The 25,321-nt window shown below is 39.6% G+C and overlaps 1 long non-coding RNA gene across 2 annotated transcripts in view; it reads left to right on the top strand.

Moving 5' to 3' along the window:
• The first annotated feature begins 254 nt into the window (after positions 1–254).
• LOC135225498 (uncharacterized) overlaps positions 255–25,321 on the top strand; it is a 48,269-nt gene continuing 23,202 nt past the window's right edge. Inside the window, exons 1-2 of one of the 2 annotated variants that reach the window (XR_010317009.1) lie at positions 255–322; positions 18,991–19,146. This is a non-coding gene — a long non-coding RNA (uncharacterized LOC135225498). Of the gene's footprint in view, positions 323–18,933; positions 19,147–25,321 lie in introns of those variants that run through there. The other variant, XR_010317008.1, reaches the window with a different exon arrangement.

Below are 25,321 nucleotides of genomic sequence, written 5' to 3'. Positions count from 1 at the left end.
GAACGCGGTGGAACTTGGAACTGTTATCTACGATAACGTTTTCATTAACTATGAAATGATTGTGCCCTTACCTTCAAAACTTGATTTGATAATTTATTACAGCATCATATCTTACATATATGGTTTGAGCATCGTATTGTTTTTTTTTTTTTATTAATTACAGATATTTAAAATATACTTCAGATTTTACAAAAAATATTAAACAGAATGAATCCAAGAACTTCCAGAGTCCAGACTCCAGTCCAGAGTCCAGAGTCAAGACTGCAGACAACACAATGGCGGCTTTCTTACTTCATCTTAATTGGAATCTTGAACAATGCAGGTATTTTTCTCTTTCAACAAGTGCTTTTCATAAGTGTGTTTTTATGAGTGTTCATGGATTTAATTTATGAACTATAGAAAGGCTAAATGCTTTAAAATTATCTAAAATACTTGAAATTGAAGTGGGCTGAAGGTTTTAACTCTAGGCTAGGGTTTATTGGCGATTTTTAAAATTTCTTGAAAATGTATTTAGCCTAATTTCATAGGGATTTGGTATTATTACAGTTTCAACCATTATGGGAAATCTATTATATTGATATTTTTCCCGAGTAAAGCACGTGATAACAAAACACTTCTTCTCTCATACATTGTCGTCTAATGCATACTTACAGAGAAAAAAAAACATATAAGTTTTTACCTCGAATTTTTCCTAAGTCGGGAGAGGTGTTTCCTCTACGTAATGTTTACTTTTAATGAGCCCTCTAACTTACTTTCTTACGCAAACAAAAGCAGTTCCAGTTTACTCATTATTGGCTGAGAGGTGTGACATTGTTATGACGTCATGGGTTTCATAACCAATTACGAGCGACTTTAGTCGAAAACTAAGTTTCATAGCATTTCAGCGGAGTAAAAAAGTTACCTGTCTAGTGTCCACTGGTATCCTTGTTGACTGAATACTCGAATAATTAGCAAAAAAACGGCATTTTGTCTTCCTGTACCTATGGCAGAGGCAGTGGCTGGCCCTTCTGGCATTAATTTTGACAAACCTTGGATTTCCTACCGATTGTTTTGCAGTGCAATGTGGTCGTCGGGTACCTGGCCACTTCCTACTTTAAGTTGCATGTCAGGGAACCTTGCAACGGCTTCACGTTTCCTCAAACAGCAGCACATCTTTATCAACCAACAGTTTACGGTAAGCTTCATTAATTTATAGAGTATATTATAATGGTGGTAGTATAACGATGTATACAGCAGTACCATCACTTTGGATTTGGGTTTGATGGATGTGTTAGGTAGTGGCCTTAAGGGGGGGAAGGGGGGGTCGCAGGGGGGGGGGGGGCGGGGGGGGGGGGACAGGGCCCTAGGTAAGGTTAGGTGGTTGTATTAGGTTCGGTAGTGCCCCGAAAATCACTGTGGCCTTAAGGGGGGGTCGCACGGGGGGCGGAGGCCCCCCCCCCCCCCCCCCCCCCCAGCCGCTAGGCCTAGGTAGGGGTACAGGGCCCTAGGTAAGGTTAGGTGGTTGTATTAGGTTCGGTAGTGCCCCGAAAATCACTTTTCTCCTCCTCCCCCCACCCACCCAAAAACCCCGCTTCCCACTGGGATCCCCCTTAATTGTAGTCTAGTAGGTTTGATGCTTACATTTTGTGTGTAAGAGTAACTCGTTAGTTTTTCTTTTTTATTAATTTCCTCATGTTTCTATGCGATGTGCAACACCAATCTGGTCGTTTTTTTTGCCGTTTTTCGTCGTTTAATACTTGAAAAAAACGGATGCGGCCTTCTCCTGGACATTTACCTTTTTCTGGAAAACTCGTTTTTTTTAACTCCAATTACATAGTAAATCTCTAAATCGGATGGTTTGCAGTCAAAATAAATGTTAAATCCGTTGGAACTACATTATCTCGATGCAACAAATATATTTTTATTCCAGTTTTCCATAATGGTTGAAACTGTAATTTTACCGGGATATTTTTTTTTCATAATAATGTCAAATTTAACTTAATTAATATATTCCATGAATTATATGACACTTAGTTCAGTTTTGACTTGTCCAATATAGATTAGAGTAGATTATAACAGAATTAAGTAATAATGTTTACAATGCACAGGCTCCATATCATAAGTGTATCATATGGCCTGGATATGTCTTTTGACAGGCAAACCATATATCTAAACAGCAACTCGTTCAATATTAACTGTACCTTACCATTTCTGACTAATCTTAGTAGCCTGTGGTGGATATAACCTTGCCACACAGTTATTCTGTACTGGGTAGATCTATATTACTATTCTGCGGCGGCCTAGACTATGGCAGTTGCGGTCTTTCTATGCAGTTTTACCTGCTGAACAAAAATTTTAAGGAACATTATTCGGACGACTGTAAGTAACCCCCAGGGGCCAGTACTAAACATGGCGAAAAAACACATTGACTCCCCAATCCCAAGTGGATGTAGCCGCGGTTATGTTCCTTGCAGCCCGTGGGGAACTATTCTTTAGAATTACCATTTGTTCATGCATAGGCTGTGGGCATGATATACTGCACTCACGATCAGGTTAGGTTGAGGGTTAAGAAGGACAGCGAATCTCTCCTGGCCCCGTTAGGACCCAGAGGCCTAAGTTAGGTTAGATGGTATCTCTTGAAGTATGGTTTCTATTGTGCAGTATAGCTTTTTACCTATTTTTTTTAATGACTTGAATAGAAATCCATGGGTCCAGTTTCTTAGATTTTTGTCTAGGTTGTGGGAGGAGGTTGCCAGAAAGACAAGAAGTAAAAATCAGAAACAAGAAATAGTTTGTAAACAAAATTAATATTAAAAACTTTATCAAAAGTATTGGAAAAATATTGTGTTGAAAAGAATATTTTTGTACACTTGAAAATTTTATCAGCTTTAAGAGCTTACTTTACTGCTCATAAGTTTCCTATGAATGCTAACATCAGTTCTGTATTGTCTCTTTTGTGTGTGTTTTGTCTGTTAACAAAAGTCGTTGATCTCTCTTTCATGACAATTTAATTTCTGTCATCTGTCTTTCTGTTTTGTGTGTTTACAGCATCAATAGCCGTTGGTGACTGACTTCAAAAATTTTGGCTGTCTAGCCAATCAATGATTTCTCTATAAATATAGTATATATGTAAATTGTTGGCAACTTTCAGTTCATTTTTGGCATGCTCCACCGGTTAGTTAGGACTCTGAACCCTAAGTCAGGTAAGTTATGATAGGGATCGGAGTTCTGAGCTAAGATAGTATAGAATGCATTCCAAAATATAGTTATTGTAGACTCACATTAAAATGCAGCAGGAAGACAGTCTATGTTTGAATTACTTAAAGGGCAACTTATACATTTACATTTTGCCACCAGGTCACTAGAAGCACTTAATTTAAGCATTCATGATATTTGGATATGTGCATTACTAATTAAACCAAAAACAAATTTTAATAGAAATTTGGTTTGGTTGACAAATTATCATTCATTGAACTAAAAACTATCGGAAGGTGTTCATTTACAATGAAAGTGATTCAAAGAAACATGTATATCATTAACAAGACTGGAAGAAATACTGCCCAGAAATAAAGTCTCTAATTATAAACAACTTGAAAAGTCCACTACCAGAATGTTACAACTGGAGGAAATTTATTCAGCTTACCATCCTTACGTTACCTAACCTAACCTAGTTTTGCTATAACTAACAACACACAGCATAAGCAGACCTTACTGTTTCTTACTTGAATACAGTACCTGGCTGTAACCATCCTGAACAGTACATATCCCGTATAACCTGCTGTGCCCTTACCGGTTTCCTAACATTACCTTGGAAATCACACATTGAAAAACATCCTCCAGAATCTGTTTAGTCCCCTTTGGTGTTTAGAGAATATTTTTAGTGTCTAGAATTGATTATGAAAAACATTTCTTAAAAAAGATATTGTTTTTGAGGGATAGTGAGAGGTGGGATTGTATAACGTCGGTAGGCTGATTGTTGTTTTGAAGAACTGAGAGGACTGATCATTTCCAAGGTACCACATTATTGCAGTTTCAATCCAAAGTATTTTTTTTTGTAGAGAAAATCCAGTTGTAGCATTGACAATTATATGTCAAAAGATTAAAAAACCAAGGCAGAACTAGAGTTCCGTCAGTACTTAACAGCAGTAAAGAATCTGTAGAAATAATGGTATGATTATCCCTGTACATTGAAAATCCGTGAAAATATTAATGGCAATTATTCTGAATTATAGCCTGAGGTTGGTGATATTTAGTAAATGAGTTTGAGTGTGCATTTCCTTCCTTTATTTTGGATAACTACTAGCAAATTAGGATGGGAGGGTTAGGATGAAACCCCATTATAAACCATCTTAGGGGTCCCCAATATAACCCTGCTAAGCTTCATGCCCATCAGACCAGTGTTTGGACGTGAATGAATGACCAGACGGACAGACAAGACATAACGGCCATCATATTAAGATTGTTGTGGTGTGCAGTGCTTACATCATCAGTAGATGCCTGTGCTTGTAGTTGAAACTTTAGTCTTATGTAGCCTATAGCCCATGTCTGTTCAGGTTGTGCAGTTCTTGGCATCCTAATGCAGTTCTCATTTGGGTTTTGATCATTGACATTTTTAAACAATCATGGACAGGCTTGATCCGGCTACTGGCTACAACATGTATTGATTCCTGTTGTCAAAATATAAAGTTACTGGACAAAAATGTCACACCTTTTTTCAGTTTATAGTGGAAATAAACATTTTTGTACATGAACTTTCCTGTCAGACATATACTTAGCTTACGTCTCTGACGTCACGACAGAATTCAAAAACTCGCGGCTAACGCGACAGGTAGGTCAGGTGATCTACCGTTACCCGCCGCTGGGAAGCGGGTGTAAGAAACCAACATACCTTTCTTGCCAGATTTTTTCTGTCGTCGGTGTCGACCACACCTGTTGTCGTACCTCTTGACAGTTGGATTCTTTTCTCGTTTTCGCCTTGGATTGTTTCTACGGACTTTTGGTGAAGTACCCGATCTTTGGCCTGGCCATTCGCGATTTGTGGACAGTTATTTGACTTTTCTTGGATTTTTCTTGGATTCATGATGTCTGATGTTGATACTAAGAAAAACTGCTATGTTTAGAGTTGTATGACTGAGTGTAAGGTGAGGCTACCGAAAGCTGCGGTAGACCCTCACACGGTATGTTTGAAGTGTAGAGGGAATGAATGCCCTTTAATAATCCCTTGTAATGAATGTGAAAAGCTGAATGAGGATGAATGGAAGTCTTTGTCGTCCTACTTGAGGAAGCTTGAAAAGGATAAAGTTAGGAAAGCTTCTTCTAGGAGCAGTAGTAGATCTCGTATTAGCGAGTTGGATATAGATAATCCTATTTTAGAAGTAGCTCCTTTGTCAGTTTCAGCTCCTGCTCCCTGCACCGAAGCCGAAGATGCGCCTTCGGAAGTGGCCTCCATGAAGCCACCATTCGCAGTATGGAGAGGAAAATCAAAACAATTAGAAGGTAAGAGTGATTCCAATAGTGATTTGTGCAGTGAACCCAGTGCAGTGGAGGGTGCGTCTGATCGGCTCCCTAATGCTTCCAGGCCTAGACCTCTTCCAGACTCCCAGTCCCAGTGGAGGAGGAAAGTCGAAAGCCGCAGGAAGGTTAGGGAGCATCCCCACCGGTCAGGCGTCCCCTCGGTAGCTCCTTTTGATCGTTCCCAGGCTACCTTGGATCGCTCCAAGAGAGAAAATATTGCGCCAATGCTTCTCGTCTTCGCCTTCGCCTTCTCCTAAAACGAGGATGGAGCTCTTCGGAAGCCTCGCGCCCTTCGAAGAGAGCCTGGAACGCTCCTGCGCCCGTCCATCCAGCCCTGAAGTTTTTTTTCGGAAGAGCCTGAGGTGGAAGCGAAGAAAACGTTAAGAGATCTCAGGAGTATCGTTCCCCGAGCAGAGATCGAGCCTCGTCACCTGTTCAAGAGTTTGTGAATTCTCCTGCAAGGGTGTTGGCTAACCTTCAGGCGCAGATTTCGGCTCTGGCTGGCTCTCTTTGCGTGTCGTCTCGTCGTAGGAAGGACGTCTCGCTTCCTGTAAAGAAGTCCAGACTCCCCTCTCCTGACTCTCGCTATTCGACGGAAGCGGCACGCTCACCTGTGCGTTCGGATTCTCGAGGAGACTTTCTGCTTCGGACAAGATCCCATCTCGTCCAGCGCCATTCGCCTGACAGACAGGATTTCTCCTTCGGACAAAGGAGCAACTGCTCGTAGGAGATCTTCACCCTACAGACGCTCTCGAGACAGGATCGCTCCCCTTGACAGGCGCCCAAGAGCCTAGTAGGCGCTACTCGCCTCGTAGCCGCTCCTCGTCTTGCCTCCACTCTCCTGTTGACAAGCGCCCTAAATCGGACAGGCGCTCTTCGCTGGACAGGCGTCAAGAGCTTGTTAGGCGCGTTTTCTCCTGGCAGGCGCTCTTCTCCTGACTTTCACTCTCCTCGAGTCAGGCGCCGAGATCCTAGCAGGCGCTTCTCCCCTTGTAGGCGCTCACCTAGTAGGCGCTCGTCGCCAGAGATCCTCTCGCCTCGGTTTCAGGCGCCAAGAGCCTGGTAGCCGCTTCTCATATGGCAGGCGCTGTTTCGCCCTGGTAGCCGCTCTCCTTTGGATAGGCGCCAAGAACCTGATAGAAGTTCTTCTTCAAACAGGCACTCTGCTCCTGACAGCCGCCTTACTCCTGTTAGGCTCCAAGAATCTGGGAAACGCACTCCTCCAGACAAGAAGGATGTTGCAAGTAGACACGTTTCTGAAGCTTTGTCTCCAAGACGTATACGTCTTACTTCCTCTAGAGACTCTTTTAAGAATAGTCGCCTCTAAGGATCATGAGGGTTCTTCAGCTCAGAAGAACATGACCCTCAGAAGAAGAGGCCAAAAGACTCCTCTGTTTCCTCCTATAAGAGGCTGACAGATTTGCTCCTGCAAGAGTTCGGAGATATCCTTTCTCCTGTGGCTCCTCCTTCTCCTCTTTCGTTATTCTCCACCTTCGAAGACGTCGAAGGTTTCGTCTTGTGTAAGGATGAAACCTACTGTTTCCATGAAGAAGGCGCTTAGAGGTTTTGGGGAATGGCTCCTTTCTAAGGAAGAGAAAGGGAAGACGGTTTTTTCTTTCCTCCGTCTAAACTGACTGGCAGATTGGGATTCTGGTACGAATCGGGCGAACCTTTAGGCCTCGCTCTCCCTTCGTCTGCGGACTCGGACTTCTCTTCATTGGTGGATTCTGCTCGTCAGTTCCGCCCTCTTGTCCGCCAAGACTACGTGGGGGATGAACGAACTTGACCACACCTACTGAAGGGAATGTTCCGAGTCCTGGTAAGTTTTCAACTTCCCCTTGATTGGTCTTAGGAGTTCTGGCTAATAAGACCCAGACCCCAGATTCTCTGTCTCCTGAAGATCTTCTGCGTCCTCACTTGCATGGACAAAGCAGTGAGAGACGGATCGAGTGAGTCTCCTCACGTTTGGAGCTGGAGTTATAAGAAACGGTCTATCTACTGTTCGTTTCTCACTAAGGCAGTTTCACATGCACAAAGGGCCTCGCTTATGTATGCTCAACTCTCTCTCTTCTGTTCCCCAAGAAAATTATTCAAGATGTCTCGAGTGCCCTTTCAGCTAAGGCTACTCCGGACATGTTAGCCCAGGCGGCCAGGAAACCTCGCTCTGTCTTCCAACCCAAGGACCAAGAAAGAGACTCCTCTGAGGCAGGAGCCCTTTCAACGGAGGACCCGCTGTCAGAGGTTCTTCAACCAGAGGAACTAGACCTTTTAAGAGAGGTAAAACCTTCTCTAGGTCAGTCAGAGGGAGAAAATAGCGATCAAGGACTCAGACATCAGTGGGTGCCAGACTACTGAAATTTGCCGACGTCTGGCCCACAAAGGGGCAGACAATTGGTCCCTATCGATTGTCAGCAAAGGATACCTCATTCCCTTCTCGTCAAGACCACCATTGACGACAACTCCGAGGGAGTTGGTGGCCAAGTACAAGGACCCCATCATGAATCAAGACCTTTCTCTAGCAGTAGATCTCATGCTAGAGAAGGAGGCTATAGAACTAGTGAAAGATCCCCGCTCTGCGGGCTTTTACAACAGACTTTTCCTAGTTCCGAAGGAACTCAGGAGGATGGAGACCGGTTTTGGATGTAAGCGCCCTGAACGTCTTTGTGGAAAAGAGGAAGTTCGCCATGGAGACAACTTCCTCAGGACGCTTACTTTCATGTGCCGATCCATCCTTCTTCACGGAAGTATCTACGATTCATGATGGGAGGAAACATCTTCCAATTCAAGGCCTTGTTGCTTCGGCCTATCGACTGCACCCCAAGTTTTTCACGGGTTAATGAAAAAAACGTGGCGCAATGGCTACATTTGGAGGGAGTGAGGGTGTCGCTTTATCTCGACGACTGGCTAATCAGAGCAGAGTCTCAAGAAAGATGTCTGGAGGACCTTCAAAAGACCCTTACATTGGCAAGTTCTCTGGGACTTCTGGTGAACTTCCAGAAGTCTCAATTAATCCCCAGTCAAGAGCGGATCTATCTGGGTATTCGGATAGCTTCTCTGGCTTTTCGTCGCGAGAGAGGATAGCTCGTTGCTACGAGAAAATAACGACCTTCCTAGAGAAAGATGCATGCACAGCGAGGGAGTGGATGAGTCTGCTAGGGACACTCTCCTCGTTGGAGCAATTTGTTTCTCTAGGAAGGTTGCATCTCAGGCCTCTACAGTTTCTTCCTATACCAGAACTGGAGGCGTCTATCCTTAGATCTGGAGTTCTCCTTCAAGATCTCAAGGGGAATCAAAAGAGAGACCTTCGGTGGTGGAACAACCCACTTCGTTTTGTGGAAGGAATGTCTCTTTACATGCCGAACCCCAGCCATGTGTTGTTTTCCGACGCATCGGAAGCAGGTTGGGGAGCGACGCTCGGGACAAGAGAAGTGTCAGGCACCTAGAAGGGTGATCAGGTGTCCTGGCACATCAACAAGAAAGAGTTGATGGCAGTCTGGATGCATTGAAAGCCTTCGAGCCCCACGTCCGAAATGCAGTAGTGCACGGTCAATTCGGACACACAAACAGCCTTGGCGTACATCAAAAAACAGGGGGGGACGCACTCCTTCTCCCTGTACGAAACAGCAAGGGATCTTCTGCTGTGGTCTCAAACAAGGAAGATCAGTCTTCTCACCAGATTCGTACAGGAGAAAGGAACGTCAGGGCCGATCTCCTGAGCAGGAAGAATCAACTCCTGCTTCCGAGTGGACCCTCACTCAGAGGTATGCCAAGACCTGTGGAGAAGATGGGCAGACCTCACATCGGTCCTCTTTGCAACAGCAAGGAACGCAAGAATCGAACTTTACTGCTCCCCGATCTCAGACCCAGGAGCAGTATCAGTGGATGCGTTTCTCCTAGATTGGATAGGTCTAGACGTCTACGCCTTTCCCCCCTTCAAAGTAACTGGGACAAACCCTCAAGAAATTTGCTATCTTGGAGATGACAAGAATGACGCTAGTAGCTCCGTTCTGGCCCGCCCAAGATTGGTTTCACAGAGGTACTGGAATGGTTGGTGGACTTTCCAAGAGCACTTCCACAAAGACAAGATTTGCTCAAACAACCCCACTTCGACAGGTATCACAGAAACCTCCCCGCTCTCAATCTGACTGGCTTTCGACTGTCAAAAGTCTTGTCAGAGCGAAGGGTTTTCGACAAAAGCTGCTAAGGCTATCGCCTCAGCTAGAAGACCTTCGACCTTAAAGTCTACCAGTCGAAGTGGGACCGTCTTTTCGCCGGTGGTGCAGGAACCAGAAGTTTTCCTCTTCCAGTACCTCTGTGACTCAGATAGCAGATTTCCTAGTTTTCCTCAGAGAAAAATGCGGTTTGGCAGTATCTACTATCAAAGGATACCGAAGCATGCTGGCTGCTGTGTTCAGACATAGAATTTAGATCTTCGAATAACAAAGATCTTCATGATCTATTAAGATCTTTGAAACTTCCAAGAAAACTTCGAACGAAGTTCCAAGTTGGAATCTGGACGTGGTTCTTCGTTTCCTGAGGTCCTCTAGGTTTGAACCACCACATTTAGCCTCCTTCAAAGATTTTACGAGAAAGCTCTCTTTCTCATGGCTTTAGCATCCGCTAAAAGGGTTAGTGAGATTCATGCCCTAGAAGGAAGGGTAGGTTTCAAAGGAGATTCCGTGGTTTGTTTCCTTCCTTCCTTCGTTTTTAGCAAAGATGAGAACCCCTCAAATCCTTGGCAAGGAACTTTGAGGTTCGTGGATTATCCTGCTAGTAGGGGAAGAACCTGAAAGAACTCTTTGCCCCTGTTAGGAGTTTAAAATACTACCTTTAGAAGAAGAAAACCCTTAAGGGCATTGAGGACAGACTATGGTGCTCTGTAAAGGACCCCAGCAGACCATTGTCGAAAAATGCGCTGTCTTTCTTCATTAGAAGTCTTGTGAAAGAAGCACATAGATCTTGTAATGAAGAACATTTCAAGCTCCTAAAAGTCAAGGCTCATGAAGTGAGAGCAATTACCACTTCCTTGGCCTTTAATAAGAATATGTCTCTTCAGAATCTGATGAAAACTACATTCTGGAGATGTAATTCAGTTTTCGCAACCACTACCTAAAAGACGTCAGTATTACGTATGACGAGTGCTTCGCTTTAGGCCCGTACGTATCGGCGGATTCGGTGCTGGGGACAGGGAGCTGGAACATATCCTTAGTAGTTTTTTTCCCTTGTTTTTGTTAATTGAGTTCATATGGTTGTATGAAAAATGATGCAGGTAGGCATCTTTTTTAGTTTCGTAAATACTAATAACTCTAGTTGGGTTAGGTGATCGGATTTGGTTTTGAAGCTCACTGCGTTGGTAGTGGACAGGTTCTGTCATAGAAGAGGGCGAACCCCATTGACATGATCCGACTTGGATTCTACTAAGTAAGCGGATATCAAGTCCCGTTAGTAGACCCAAAGAGTCTTTTCAGCTGTAGGTCACGCCCTCGCTGTAGCTCTTATGGCTATGCAGACTAATAGACAGTATCTATGAAGTCTTCAGCCTAAACAAGGTAAGAACCAAGGTATTTTCCTACAACAGGTGTTGTTTACCTTTTCTTTGTTATTTTCTGTCTTGTACCCTCCACCAAGGGTGTCAATCAGCTAAGTATATGTCTGACAGGAAAGTTCATGTACAAAATATTGTTATTTTACAATAAAGTTTTGTCATACTTACCTGGCAGACATATACGATTGATGGCCCGCCCAGCCCTCCCCTCAGGAGACAGGTATAAGAGAGAAAAAATCTGGCAAGAAAGGTATGTTGGTTCTTACACCCGCTTCCCAGCGGCGGGTAAGGTAGATCACTGACCTACCTGTCGCGTTAGCCGCGAGTTTTTGAATTCTGTCGTGACGTCAGAGCGTAAGCTAAGTATATGTCTGCCAGGTAAGTATGTACAAAACTTTATTGTAAAATAACTATCATATTCATAAGTAGCATAACCTCACTTCTTGAGCCAGCACAGCAATCAGTTCATTAACGAGTGTGAGTGACCCTGAGCTATACTGATTTATCCTTGCTATCTATTGTTTATTTTTCAAGTATAATCCAATGCACTAGCCTAGCCTGTGAAATAAGCAGGGAGTAAAAATAAATGGGATTACACTTCGTGAGTGCACCCCCTTGACATGGACTACCTGTAACTGTGGTGAGGGGGCTCTTGAATCCCTGGAATTTTAGCATACATTTTTAACATATATAAATTTGGAGTAAGTATTGTGGAACTTTCCACCTTTGGTAAAATCTATTGGACCTGATAAAAGTTAAAAGATATATAGTTGGGACTGGGTTTATATCCAAAGCTAAATACGTAGTGGGGACTGTGGTAGGATCATCAACTACCTGATAATGTTTGGACCTCAGAGATATCAGATTGAAGCTCAAAGCAGAACTATTTTGCTTGGCTTGGGCCCACCCAGAATCCAGAGGGGTCTGTTCTGGGGCTAGGACTCTTGTCATTCCATCAAGGTTGCCCTTAATGTGATTAAGGTGGGGATGATTGTATTCTTGTAATACCCTTAGTCATAGCAAGCAGGCCACTCTAATCATGTTGTGCCAACCCCTGTAGTATAGGGTAGGGGGGGTGGTGAAGATTTGAGATTTGGGTCTCACTTGTGCCATTGATAGAAGAATGAATTCCATTCAAGGCTGATGATATCTGTGTAAGGTTTTCAGGTTTACTTATTTATTTTTTCTATTCGGTCTGTTTATGAGTTGTAGCAATAAAGATTTGAGTACCTGGGCCCTCCATAGGACGACCTCTGCACCCTTTTGGAGACTGAAAATTCCCAAAATGCTGATAACCTTGGATCAACTCGAGATATGAGGCCTATGCTTTAGAATGTGCTGAAGTGCAATTATTAAGAAAATTTTAATCAAATTGTCAGATACTACTCAGTCCTGGCAGGTCTGGATAACCTTGTAATGATCTGGTTGAAATCCAGAGCCAATTGGGATCACATTACTGAGACATCTCAGGCACTTAATATTTCAGATGCTATATTAGATCCTGATCCCAAGAAGTTAAATGAAATTCTGATGGCTATGTAAATGAGATGTGTCTCTAGAAAGGTCAACCAATTTAGGACAAATGACTATGGTTTGATGATACAAACAGACTAAATTCAATGCATGAAAATGAAATTGTTCAAATGAAATTACGCCATTTTTGTTGAGTCTCACCATGCTGCGAAACAGAACTTACCATACAGCCAAGAGACAGTTACAATAGTTCCTTGAAGAGCAAACTTTAAGGAATTATTCAGCCTCATCTGTGGTAGAACCAAATTTGCATCATCCCACCACTACTAATAGATGAGATGAGGGTTACTGGCCTTAGGGAGAAGGTTCAACTCCTTCATCAAGCTTTTGAAGCCAAGCAATCAGCTGAGGATGTCCCTCTCCCCGATACTTGTCAGCCTGAACCTCCCTTCTCACAAAATTTCCATTTTGCTCCGGGGATGTTAAGAAAATTCTGGATAACCTTGATAGTTGGGGTGAAGAAGACCCTGATGGCTTCTTCCCTTTGTTTCTAGTGTGTTTGCCTCCCCAGTTAATAAATTCAAAACAGGACAATCTCTATTCCCTCTATGCTCCCCAAAGTTGCTGAAAAACTTATTAAAAGCAATTATATAAGTATGTTGAATCTAAAGGATTGTTAGCAGATAGTCAACGTGCATACAGGATGCAGCCACATAGTTGTGATGCTTTTTAAGACTTGACATGCCATTTGCAAGGAACAGGTAAAAGTTTTGCTTGCAGAGTAATTCAGATAGATTTTAGTCGTGCTTTTGATTTAGTAAATCACAAGGCACTTATTTATAAACTTCAGAATTTTGGAGCGGGTGGATATGTTTTAGGATTACTTCAAGATTTCCTTATAGGTAGGCAGCAACGAGTTTGCTATGGAAGCAATCATTAGTGAACCAAGACCTACTATTGTGTCTGGAGTTCCTTGGGCCAGTAATCTTGGTCCACTGTTATTATTAATGTATACAAGTGCATGGTTGTTGGCCTGGAAAATAAGATTGTTCAGTATTGCCCTTTGATGGAACACTTGTGCATGTAGTAGTCTCCATTTTTGAGAAATGAAGCTGCCTTCAGCCACAATCGGGGACATGGACCGGATCAGAGAATGGTGTAGTCTGTCAGGTATGAGGCTGAACTCCAGAAAAACGAAAACACTATTGATTCGTAGATCTTGTACAGATTTCCTACCCCATCCTCCACTTTGCTGAATGAGTCTGAAACTTTACCTATTCTAGGCGTAAAACCTTTTGACTCACTCTAACTTTTTGAGGAATATCGAATGAAAGTTTCAGCAAATGATGCACGAAAGTTAGGTATTGTTTGCAAGGCCTCGCTATTTATAACAGTGATAAAATCAATGCAACCTGTTTTAGGTCATTTGTACTCCTTTTACTAGAATACTGTTTTCCAGTAAGGATGTCTACTTCTGTCAGAAGATTTATCTCTTTTAGATAGAGTGGTTCGTGGTGGTAGGTTTCTGTTTCCTAATATGACTTGGACCACCGACGAATGGACTCTGTAAATTTTTCATAAGTTGTATTTCCATAGACCTTTCTCATTCACAATTGATCCCTGATTCCCTTTATCTACCGAGAGCAACCAGATTTGCTGAACAGCAGCACCAATATGCAGTAAATGTGCCTCATTGTCGAACTTCTCAGTTCCAGCGGTCCTTTATTCCTCACACCATTGGAATATGGAACAGCCTCCCAGACGAAGCCGTGCAACTGGAACATGAGAAAGTCAAGCGAATGTGCAATACATTACTGCCTATTGCTGTTTTCCTTGTATTCTAATACATTTCTATCAGTGTTTGTATTTGTTAATTTTTTCTCCCTTAAATAAGTGGTATCTCCTCTGTCTGTAGTTCCCTTTAATCTCGTCCTACTTCTTCCTATTCTTTGGAAGCTTGAACTTCAAGTTAATGGCCCCCGGGCTTGTTCCATATGAATAGGTTTCATCTTCTGAATAATAACAACTCCATGAGTGTGGTGCCTACTGATGGGAAAAGTAAATAAGACAGGAGACACGAGGCTGATGTAACTTGCCAACAAGTGCTTCAGAACACCCTAGCACTTTACATTGGAGATCCACACTCAGTAAAATCAGTTACGTGTGCGCATGTCTGTGTTATGTCTGTGTGTTTTACCTTCTACGAAGGGCTGAAATGAGCGCAAATCCTAACATTTTTAATGCAATGATGCAAAAGGGTGGTGGAAAAATTCTTTTGATCCATATATATGTGACAGTGCTGTAGGACGCAGTGGAATCTGAAATTAATTAAAAGAAACAAATTCTGTGAGTATGTGTGAATGTGTGCGTAGAACAGGGTTTGGTATAACATAGTTGTTCATTAGTTCACCTTTGTTGGGTACTTAGTGTTTGGGAGAAATAATATAGGATTAATTGTATGTTAGCATTAAAAACGATGCATTCAGTATAAAAGACGGGTTTTCTGCTGTATAAGAAGCAATGCATAGCCCTGAAGAACTAGTGGGGATGAGGATAGCACAGCAACTTTTGGCTGAAGTGGCAACGGTTAGTCGGTTACCATCTTCCTAATGTGGCATCATATTAATGACCGTAAATGATTGGACAGGTTACCATATTTCGTTATTCTCCATGTAAGTCCCACGGGCTGCTCCATGAGCAAGAGCCCACGGTGCCACAAGGCCAGCTTAATCTTCAACAACATCATGTAAGCCATGTACAGACAAACAAGCTAATCGATATTTTTCTTCCTTTGATTTCCACAGATTAGCAAAGGTTTCGAAAAGTTCTCTTAGGGAATCCCAGATCAATATTAATTTTCAGGTATTTTTATTTTCTTGTCTATAATAGTAATTTAATCCAACAGTTTTTCACCTCCTTTATTCCTATATTTAGCAAACCATATCTAAATTTAACTAAGGAATTTTTCATGTCTTGCATTTTCATAGCTAAAATAATAGCCCACATTATCATTCGAGTCTAAATACAAGTATTTCTATAGCTTGCATGATGCATGCAAACAAACTCAGTCCAAACTTAGTATTTGATTTTTTTGTAGCTAAAGTAGTATAATCTCACCAACTAGCTGGTTCTCCCATGTACTTTCATGCGTCTATACTGGAATAACTTGAATATTCTCTCTCTCTCGCTCTCTGAATACAGTGAAACAGAGTACAACAATATTCTTTTACCATTAACCCTCTTACACCGAAGCCCTAAAATCAAAACCTCTCCTGTATGCCGGCGCCGGTTTGGAGTGAGCGCGGAAGCGGAAAAATAATTTTTCAAAAAATCACAGCGCGCTTAGTTTTTAAGATTAAGAGTTCATTTTTGGCTCATTTTTTTTTTTTTCATTGCCTGAAGATTAGTATGCAATCATCAGAAATGAAAAATAATATCATTATCATATGTAAATAATGCGATATATGGTAGCGAAAAAAAAAAATTCATAGATAATTGTATTCAAATCACGCTGTGCAAAAAACGGTCAAACTATAAAAGCAACACCGGAAAAATATTATCACAAAATGATGTACGAATTCGTTATGCGCGGACGTAAAAAAATGTTATTTTCAAAAATTCACCGTAATTCTAAATATTGTTCTAGAGACTTCCAATTTGTTTCAAGATTAAGACAAATGATTGAATATTACATACTGTAAGAGTTTTAGATTAGAATTGCAGATTTCGACCATTTCGGACGAGTTAAATTTGACCAAATGTCAAAATTTTAATATATATATTTTTTTATATGCATATATTTCGGAGATGGAAAAAGCTACAACCTTCAATATTTTTTATTGTATTTTTCAGAATTTGCGCACATTTTGATATATGAAACACTCATAAAAAGGCTAATATGAAAAGGAGCAAATATTAGGATAATGCGATGTACGTATTTCGGAGACTTGCGGCCGGCGAATCGGCGCGCGGAGTGAAGGTAAATATATTTTTCAAAATTCACCATAAATCACAATATTGTTTTAGAGACTTCAAATTTGTTTCAAAATGAAGAAAAATGACGGAATATTACTAGGCCGTAAGGGTTTTAGCTTACAAATTTGACCGAACGTGGTTTTTTTTTCTGTTATCGTAATTTATATGCAAATATTTCGAAAAAGAGAAAAGCTACAACCTTCAATCATTTTTAGTTGTATTCTACATGAAATTGCGCACATTTTATATATAAAACTTTATGTAACAGCTAATTTTAAATGTGCAAACATTTCGACAATCGCACAAAAAAATTTTGATTTTTTTTGGAAGAGTTACCGCGCGAACGTAAGGAAATTTTTTTTTTTTTTCATAAAATTCACCCATAAATCGAAATATTATGTAGAGACTTCCAAGTCGTTGCAAAAATGAAGGTAAATGATTGAATATTACTAGAATATAAGAGTTTTAGCTTACAATTGCGTTTTTCGACCATTTCGGTAGAGTCAAAGTTGACCGAAAGTTGAAATTTTGCACTTAACGTTATTTATATGAAAATATCTTGAAACTGATAAAAGCTACAACCATGGGTTGTTTTTTGTTGTATTGTGCATGAAATTGCGACACATCCATATAAAACTTTATGTAACGGCAAATTTAAAAGGGTGCAAACATTAGGACAATCGCACGTAAAAAATTTATCGGAAGAGTTATCGCACGAACGTAAGGAAAAAGTTTTTTCATAAATTCACCATAAATCGCAAATATTGTGCTAGAGACGTCCAATTTGTTGCAAATGAAGGCAAATGATTGAATATTACTATATATAAGAATTTTAGCTTACAATTGCGTTCTCGACCATTTCTGTAGAGTCAAAGTTGACCAAAGGTTGAAATTTTTGCACTTATCGTTTTTTATATGAAAATATTTCAAAACTGATAAAAGCTACAATCATGAGTATTTTTTGTTGTATTTTACATGAAATTGCGCACATTTTCATATATAATACTTCATGTAAAGGATAATTTAAAATGGTGCAAAAATTATGTCAGTGACGAAATAATTTCCGAGATGTGTCACTGATACTTTTTAGTGCGATAAGAAAGAAATTCGCGCTTGCGCGCCTGCGTAGCGATTGTAAACAAAACAACGCCTTGATCCGTGAACTCCCAGCATCCCCCAAGGCGCGTGATACAAAAGTTTTTGGCTGGTAGGCCTATAAGTATTTTTCCGCGAATTTTTAAAAAAACTTTTTTGAGCCGACGTATGATACGTCCAATCGGCATACAGGAGACATTTTGACTCGACGTTTAATACGTCCAATCGGCGTAAGAGTTAATCTCTCTCTCTCTCTCTCTCTGAATACGGTAACACAGTACAATATTCTTTTACCATTAATCTCTCTCTCTCTCTCTCTCTATGAATTCAGTGAAAACAGAGTACAATATATTTTTTTTACATTAAACTTTCTCTGATCGTGGCAGGAATTGGGAGCCGATAAACTTGTGAGTGTTACGGACCCTGAGAGATCTCAGAGAACAATGTTATGGCCTCTGAGGGAGGCTCCGCTTCAGGTTCGATAGAAATAAAAACAAAAAAAAAAACTTATCAACACAAACAGTTGAAACTGGGGATATAAATATAGAAAGACACACTAACACAACAAAGGTTTATTTACAAGCTTACTAACAAAGGTAAATGCAGAATGGTATCTCCTATTTACATAAAAAGATAGAATCTTACACGGCATGAACTGGGGAAACAGTGAGGAAATTAAAATACTTGCTACCCAATTTGGCGGTTCGACGCGCTGGCTTCATAAATGTAGATCGGCGATGCGGACGTCCTCTTGACTCCGTATTGCAGAAGCTAATCTTCTTGTAAGGCGGAATTCTCACCTTTTCTTCTCCGAACGTCTGCTCAACGTAGAGATAACAACGGTAGACCACACCTGAAGACGACTAGACCAATATCCAACCAAACTCTCGAGCAACTTTTTCTTCTTGATTGATGCTTCGTCAGTTCCTTCGTCTCTAGTTTCTCTCTGACGATCACTGCTGCTGATCTCTCACTAATAATCTGATTGGTGGCTCTTACTAACTGGTGATCTCTCTCTTTTACAATCTCTCTCTCTCTTCTACGATCACTGCTCTCCAAAGTTCGTTCGTCGTATTTATACAGGCACTCAGGGGGCGGAGCTACGGCGAACGTCACCGACTCCAGGGATTTCTAGAACTTCTTAGATGAATCTAGACGAGGTAATTGCATCAGAAATCGCGGCGTTTCTCACGTAACGACGAGATCCACAACACTCCTGCCGATTCTGGAACAACCACAAACTAGGCGCCTCCAACAGTGGCGCGAAAACCTCCTTGCTGCCGAACTTTCTCGAAAATGCGTTCTCCTTCCTTTAACTTCGTTTGCTATAAGCAATTACCATCACAGTGAGCACAAACCAGACGACGCCATCTTTTAAGTGAATCTTTTAAAACCTTAATATCTTCAAGGGAACCTTCCGACGTCTCCGCCACCTTACCGGAAGTTGGTACGACTTTCGGTCGAGAAGTGCCCAGGGCACCAGCTTGGTCTGGAACCTCATACAACTGTTGAGATTCGTCATCGACGAATCCGGAACCATCTTCGCTTTGTACGGACAGTGAAAGGTGAGAGCCTTTCTACTTTATTACTGATGATGACCCTTTTGCCAACCCCTTCGCTTTGAGGTAGAATTATTTATGAACTTGAGCAAAAAATGTTAAACAATCCTGTATCGACATTGGTTTTCCTACAGAAGAACAGATTTATTTATTTGCAATAATGTTTTAGTAGATTTCAACTGATGGATGAGTAATGAATTTGAACTGTACTAAGTGATTTGAGATAATGTCCTTAAATTTTATGGCAGATTGCTCTGTAATCAAGTTGAAAAGTCTTTTCCACTGCTATTTCATGACTATTTCTGCCCTCGCTATTTTTCATATATCATTATTGGTTACTTTCGATTTGGAATGGTTTCTTTGCTGTTATTTTACGAATTCGATGGAGACTGGTATTGAATGACTCATCTTCGAGTGACTTTGGTAGTTGGCGTATAACTAAGTGTGCTTACTTTCTGTTGTTTGTATTTTTATATTGTGGAATATAAGAGGATGAGTTTAGATATCTTTGGTTTAATTTGTACAAAGTTGGTGTTTATTAGAGAATCTTTGCATGCAGGGTGTTGGCAAGATGTCTAGACTTATTTTTCTATGCACATAGGATGTCTATAACTTATCTTTCCCTCTGCATTCTCTCCTAAACATATGCAAAAAATACTCAAGCTCTATGCACATAGAAGGTCTGTAACCTAACTTCCCTTCTGTAATTTCCCCTCAACATTTATAGAAAAAGTAGCCATTTTCTCCTACGCAATTTTCCTTCAGCATTATACAAAATTATTGCCCTTTTCTCTTTGAAAATAAGCCCTCTCTCTCTCTCTCTTTAACAAACAATTTTCCCTTAACTGTTATTAAAAAGAAGCCCCATTTCCTGTTCTTACTTCTCTCTCTCTCGCTCTCATCTCTCGCTCTCTCTCTCTCTCTGATATACTCTAACTCCTTCTCTTTAACAATTTTCCCTTAACTGTTATTAAAAAAATAGAAGCCCCATATTCCTGTTCTAACTTCTTACTTCTCTCTCTCTCTCCTCTCTCGTCTTACTTTGAAAACCTCTAATTTCTAAATCGTTGTCCCTCTATTTCTTTTTCCACACACCTCCTTTTAAATTGCTTTCTCTCTCTCTCTCTCTCTCTCTCTCGTAGTAGCCATCTTGCTTGGTGAGACGTACCCGTGTGAAGTCAGATTAATCAACAGATATCACAAGTTTAACATACGACTAGAATTTGAGAAATATCTAGAAGTGTTCGTGAACTATCGGTGATAAGATTAGTGTGAAAATAGTAGGATAAAGCGTCTTCTAAGTTAGTTTATCAAGTGGTAATACTATAAAACAGAACAAGATGGCAGTAAGTTCCAACTGCGGGAAGAGGTGGTCGTAATTTGGCGTGTTTAGCAGATTCGCAATACGATGAGGTAGCAGGAAGGGAACTGGCATTTCTCATCTATGAAATCAGCAACAGTCCTAACCAAAAGATACAAAAGCATTCATAGATATATTAGAAGGATATAATCCTTCAAACTGGAACAAATCTAATGAAAAACATCTTGAAAATAATTGAAGAAGTTCCAAATAAAATCCAAGTGGTCAAGAGACTCATAAAGAAAATATACATAAACCAACATATTCCGACAAAGAAAATGAATAAGGTGAATCTTGTGAATATCCTAATTGATGCATTAGGAAAAAGAATGCCAAAAGCATGCAAACTGTGTAAGGTTTGGTATAGCATAGTCAATCCACAAAACCTAATCAGAAAATGTGCTGCATGCAACATTCCGACCCATCCACAGTGTGCTGAGGTAATACAAGACTTGAGAAAAGATACAAGAATTTTTTGTTCAACATGTCTATCATGGATAGACAATGTTATTAAATCAAGATTGAATGTACAAATAGTTGAGGATGAAGAAGAAGAGGAAGAGGAAGAAGAAGAAGAAAAAGAAGAAGAGGAAAACGGAAGAGAAGTAAACAAAAATGAAATGACAGGAAAAAAATAAGGAAAACAAAGAACAAGATAAAGGTATGGATGCAGAGATACTCATTGATACTACTATGAGGCAATAAAGCAGCATACCTACGAAGAAATAAATTACGATATGACAACAGAAAAGCAAATCCCGAAGAGGCTCTACCCAGATCTATACAATGACGGGAAAGAGGAAAAAATAGACAAGAAAGACAAAATCTGCAACCTTTTGAAAAGAGGGAATTGCAGATTTGGAGAAAGATGTTACTACAAACATCCTAAGATATGTCAAAACTATGAAATATATGGTAAATGTGCATACTTAGATGGATATGGGGGATGATTGCAGAGATCTGCATCCAAAAATATGTAAAAACCTAAAAGAAGGAAAAGGATGTAAGTTCGACAAAAATGCAAATATATGCACCCTGTAGCCATGAATCATAATCAAATAAATAACCAAACCAAGTAATAAAATCCAAAATAAGAAAGAAACAAATAAAGAGAGAAATAAAGAATATCAGGTAAAGAGAAAAGCAAACCACCAATGAGATATGCAGAGTGTCAGCAAAAAATTTCAAAGCATCAGCTCCGAAATTCTACTCAAGAGATAATAACTGTATTTATTATGCAAGAGGATATTGCAGAAACGGGGGGGGAAAATTGCAGATTCAGACAACAAAATGAATAATTATGATGAAGGAAGATCAAATATTATGGAAAAGTTGGTTTTATTTTTTAATGTCAGAATTTCTGGAAATGAAAAAAAGAACAACATACCAGAACAGGAAAGAGACATGGGGAAAATCCTTATTACTACCAGTATTAAATGAAGGAGAAAACACGCAAACCATCATAGTGATGAATGCGCAGGGTTTAGTTACGAGTAACTCAAAAAGAAAAATAGAGTACTTAGAAGAACTAACCCAAAATGAAAAGAAAATAGATATAATGATATAAGTGAAACCTGGGTATTCCCAAGAGACTGGGAATGATAGATCAAATAAAAGGGTTCCAAACTTATAGATCAGATAGAAAAAATAGGAATCAAGGGGGAACCGCAATATATGGGAAAGACAAAAAACAAGGAAAAATATATGAGAAATATAGTAACTCAGGAATGTGAACTAATAGCGGTAGAATTTGAATCTGAAAAATTGATGAACCATAGTAATATATGACCTCCTAATACTGAAAGAGTTTGACTTAATAATTGAAAAATTGGATGATATATGTAGAAATCACAAGGACTGGACTATTCTCCTATCTGGTGACTTCAACTTTCCTTTCGTAGAATGGAAAGAACGAATAGGAGATTGTGGTTGTACTTATACTATAAAAAAGAGAGTAATAGTAGTGCAGAACGATAAAATGGCAATTTGAAAGCTATTAGATATGCTACTAGAATACAAACATTCAACAAATAAATCACCTGCCAACAAGAAAGAAAGGAAATACTTTAGACCTAGTATTTGTGAACGAGATGAATTATGTTAAAGAAATAATAGTTTATAATGCGAGTATTTCAGACCATAATGTCATAGAATTAACAGTTCATTCCAAAGCAAGTGAAAATAGAGATAAGCAAGAAATGAAAAAAGTGAAGGATATGGAAAATACAACTTCTACAGTAAAAATATAAAATGGTCAGAAATTAATGAAGAATTAAACAAAGATTGGGATAACATTTTCGTAAGTGATGACATAAGGGTAAATACGGAGATATATATAAAATATTGGAGAAAATAGTGGAAAAATATATACCGAAGAAGAAAAGTAAACATCATTCATGCATACCAAGAGACAGAAGGATCTTGTTCCAGAAAATCAGAAAGTGGAAAAAAGGACTTGCAAAAGAAAAAAATGCATGGAAAGTTATAGAACTAAAAAGTAAGATAGAAAATGCAGAACAAAAGATATACAATCAAAAGAAAATGAAAAACGGGACTTGGAAGAAAAAACCCTATTAAATATCAAGCAAAACAAAACCCCAAACTATTATACTCATATGCGAAGAAGATGAATAAAAGAAGAATAGAAATAGGCCCTCTGAGAATGAAGGGAGATTAACGAATGAAAAAAAGGAAATTTGCAACATACTGGCAGAACGATATAAGAGAGAATTCACCCCTAGAATAGATAATGAAGATAATGATATAGAAGTAAGGGATGAAAATAGTGAATATTTAGCTGACATAGATATAATGAAGCTGTATTGTGCAGGCTATTAATGAAATTAAAAATGGAGCTGCTGCAGGGCCTGATGGAATTCCTGCTATTTTGTTAAAGAAAGTAGTTCATTCTATCGCAAAGCCACTTGCAATATTATTAAGACAAAGTGTAGATACAGGCAAGATTTATGATGAGCACAAATTAGCATATATTACCCCTACTTTCAAAAGTGGATCAAGACTAGAGGCAAGTAATTATAGGCCTGTGAGTCTAACATCACATATTATGAAAGTGTATGAAAGGGTAATGAAGAAAAATATTATGAAACATTTAATAAAAAATAATTTGTTTAATAAAGGACAACATGGTTTCGTACCCGGAAAAAGTACACAAACCCAACTGTTAGTCCACCGTGAGAACATATTCAAAAATATGAAAAGCGGAAATGAAACAGATGTGTTTATTTAGACTTTGCAAAAGCTTTGATAAAGTAGACCATAATATATTAGCGAAGAAAATTAGAAAACACAATATCGTGGATAAAAGTAGGAAGATGGTTAAAAGAATTTTTACACAACAGAAAAACAGATAGTTATTGCAAACGACGAGAAATCGGATGAAGCCAAGGTAATATCCGGTGTGCCGCAAGGTACGGTGTTAGCTGCAATACTGTTTGTTATTATGATTGAAGACATGTACAGTAATGTTAAGGATTCGGTAGTGAGTAGTTTCGCAGATGACACAAGAATAAGTAGAGAAATTACTTGTGATGAAGATAGGAACGCTCTACAAAGAGACCTTAACAAAGTATATGATTGGGCTGAGGTAAATAGGATGGTATTTAACTCTGATAAATTTGAATCAATAAATTATGGAGACAGAGAAAGAAAAGCTATAATGCATATAAGGGACCTAATAATGAGACCATCACAAATAAGGAAGCAGTTAAAGACCTTGGTGTGATGATGAAATAGGAACATGTTATGCAATGAACAAATAGCAACTCTGTTGGCAAAATGTAAAGCAAAAATGGGAATGTTGTTACGGCACTTCAAAACAAGAAAAGCTGAACACATGATTATGCTTTATAAAACATATGTTCGTAGTCCACTTGAATATTGCAATATGATATGGTACCCACACTATCAAAAGGATATTGCACAAATAGAGAGTGTACAAAGGTCCTTTACAGCTAGAATAGAAGAAGTTAAGGACCTAGACTACTGGGAAAGACTACAATTCTTAAAATTATATAGTCTAGAAAGGAGAAGAGAACGCTACATGATAATTCAGGCCTGGAAACAGATAGAAGGAATAGCAGAAAATATCATGGAACTAAAAATATCAGAAAATGCAAGCAGAGTAGATTAATAGTGCCCAAAACTATACCAGGAAAAATAAGGAAAGCACACAGGACATTAATCCACTACGCACCAGCATCGATAATGCAGCGTCTATTCAATGCGTTGCCAGCTCATCTGAGGAATATATCAGGAGTGAGCGTAGATGTGTTTAAGAATAAGCTCGACAAATATCTAAAACTGCATCCCAGACCATCCAAGATTGGAAGATGCAAAATATACCGGAAGATGTACTAGCAACTAACTCTGGTAGACATTAGAGGTGCCTCACACTGAGGGACCTGGGGCAACCCGAACAAGATGTAAGGTCTGTAAGGTAAGGTAAGGTCTCTCTCTCTCTCTCTCTCTCTCTCTCTCTCTCTCTCTCTTCTCTCTCTCTCCAAAAACCAATCTGTTCTTTGTGCCTTTCCTACAAAACATATTTTCTTAAGAGTAATTATTGTCCTTTTTCTTTCTCCTTCATTATATCAGTTTTCCTACAAAAATGGACACAAAATCGTCTCTTAACCCGTTTTCACTGGGGATTAATTCTCTGCTCTAATGAGTAAAACCACCTTTTAATGTACACACAAAATCGTCTCAAAATACACTTTTATTACGCATTATTCCTCTGCTCTAAAAAAATGCCTTTTTATGTGCACACACAACTGTATCTAATCACACTTTCATTATGCATTATTC

The sequence above is a fragment of the Macrobrachium nipponense genome, chromosome 13 (genome assembly GCF_015104395.2).
Source record: "Macrobrachium nipponense isolate FS-2020 chromosome 13, ASM1510439v2, whole genome shotgun sequence".
In the NCBI taxonomy this organism is placed as follows: Eukaryota; Metazoa; Arthropoda; class Malacostraca; order Decapoda; family Palaemonidae; genus Macrobrachium; species Macrobrachium nipponense.
The sequence above is the reverse complement of the archived record's forward strand: the minus strand, read 5'-3'. Positions and strand labels throughout refer to the sequence as shown.